Source organism: Engraulis encrasicolus, chromosome 6, assembly GCF_034702125.1.
Source record: "Engraulis encrasicolus isolate BLACKSEA-1 chromosome 6, IST_EnEncr_1.0, whole genome shotgun sequence".
In the NCBI taxonomy this organism is placed as follows: Eukaryota; Metazoa; Chordata; class Actinopteri; order Clupeiformes; family Engraulidae; genus Engraulis; species Engraulis encrasicolus.
Genome location: NC_085862.1, coordinates 28,224,972 through 28,226,994, shown reverse-complemented (window position 1 = coordinate 28,226,994; position 2,023 = coordinate 28,224,972).

The window sequence follows — 2,023 nt, the reverse complement described above, 5'->3', positions numbered from 1 at the left end:
TTTAAAGTATGAGTTTGGGCTATGTTGAACAGCCTATTTAGTAGCTCATCTTGATGAAGCAGCCCATCTCAACAGCTTTCTTCACAGTCTCTGAGCTCTACTCAGCACACCAGTCAGCCAGTCAGCCACCCAGCCAGTCAGCCAGCTCACCAGTCAGCCAGCGGGGCCACACAATGCCACCCCAGTGGAGGTCTGGAGCGGAGAGGAGTGCCATTGAAATGTCACCCGGCCGCCACCGCGTCTCCCAGCCTAAGCCAGCCTGAGTAGCGGTGAAGTGACTATGCTAATGCTAATCAGCAGTGAAATCAGCGCTGAATGTCGCGCTTCTCACCGCTCACTAAAGACAAAGGGCTCCTGGGAATGAGCTGGATATGGGTGTCAATGTGCGTGTGTGTAACAGTGTTTGTGGGTGTTCATTTATTTGTGCGTGTGTGCGTGTGTGCGTGCGTGTGTGCGTGCGTGCGTGCAGCGTGCGTGCGTGCGTGCGTGCATGCGTGCGTTCGCAAGTTTGCATGCATACATACTGTATGCGTGTAAGTGTGTAAGTGTATGTGTGCTTGGGTGTGCTAGTAGGTGCACATGTGCACATGTTAGTATGTGCATGAATGCATGTATATGAGGGTGTGTGTGTGTTTTTTGGCACGGACAACCCTGTTCATATCAGCAGCTGTCTGTCTGGGTGGTGGTAGTGGTAAGAGCTTTTCTTGTTTATATCCACCCAACAGTAACAGCAGCAGCAGCAGCAGACTTCTCAGAAAGCCAGGGCTGGACTGCGGGAGAAATAGGGTCCGGGCACTTTTGACTTAAAGGGGCCCCTCATAATTAGAACTGACTCACTGGTGGGCCCCCCACCCTCGTGGGCCCCTATTTTCAGAAATGTAAAAAAATATATTTTTTAAAAATCTGAAATTGGAGCCCACAAGGGTGCATGGCCCACCGGGAAATGCCCGCTATGCCAGATGGCTAGTCCAGCACCGCAGAAAGCCATAACCTATAGGCAGGTGTGGGGGCCCTGGGGCTCATGCTGTAATACCAGACAACACAAGCTCCTCTGGTGGGGTCCAGAGAGGCTTGTATACTGTAAGGTCTGGAGGAGAGAGAGAGAGAGAGAGGAGGGAAAAAAGGAGCACAGACACAGACACAGACACGCATAGTACTGCTACACACACCCACAACGCACGGCACGCTAGCTCCATCTATTAACTGCCTTCGCGTGGCTGTTTTTATTTTCCTGCGTTTTATGGTCTCTCACATGACGACATCATCCCCTCCAGGTCTTAGAGTTAGAGAATTACAGAGAGAGAGAGAGAGAGAGAGAGAGAGAGAGAGAGAGAGAGAGAGAGAGAGAGAGAGAGAGAGAGAGAGAGAGAGAGAGAAAGAGAGAGACGGGGATAGGCCCCCCTCTTTTTTTGAAAGTGTTGTTGAAAAAAGAAACACATAAAACGGTTCCGGACTGGCATGGCATGACTGTGTGGAGGGTCTCGGCTCACACAATACCCAGCCCACTGCCTTTGATCCTCCTAACACTGAATGCGCCTCAGGGTACCCCCCTCCAAAAAAAAATAAAACTGTGGCAGGAGCAGCAGCGGCATTTATCATTCCTGAAACACAGAGGCGTGTTAATGTATTTATCGCTTTCTCTCTCTGTCTGTCTTTCTGCTGCTCCTCTGTTCCTCCCCAAAGTTTTTTTTTCTTCTGTTCTGCAAAACAGACAGGCAGGCAGACAGACAGGTGGATATTTAGACGAAGACAGAGAGATAAACGGATATACAGGCGCGCATAGACAGACAGACGAACAGGCAGGCAGGCAGACAGACAGACAGACTCACAGACAGGTGGCTATATAGATGAAGACAGACAGATAAACTGATACACAGGCCCGCATAGACAGACAGACGAACAGACAGACAGGTGGCTACATAGACAAAGACAGACAGATAAACTGATATACAGGCACGAATAGACAGACAGGCGGACAGACAGACAGGCAGGCAGACACACAGCCAGACAGATGGCTATATAG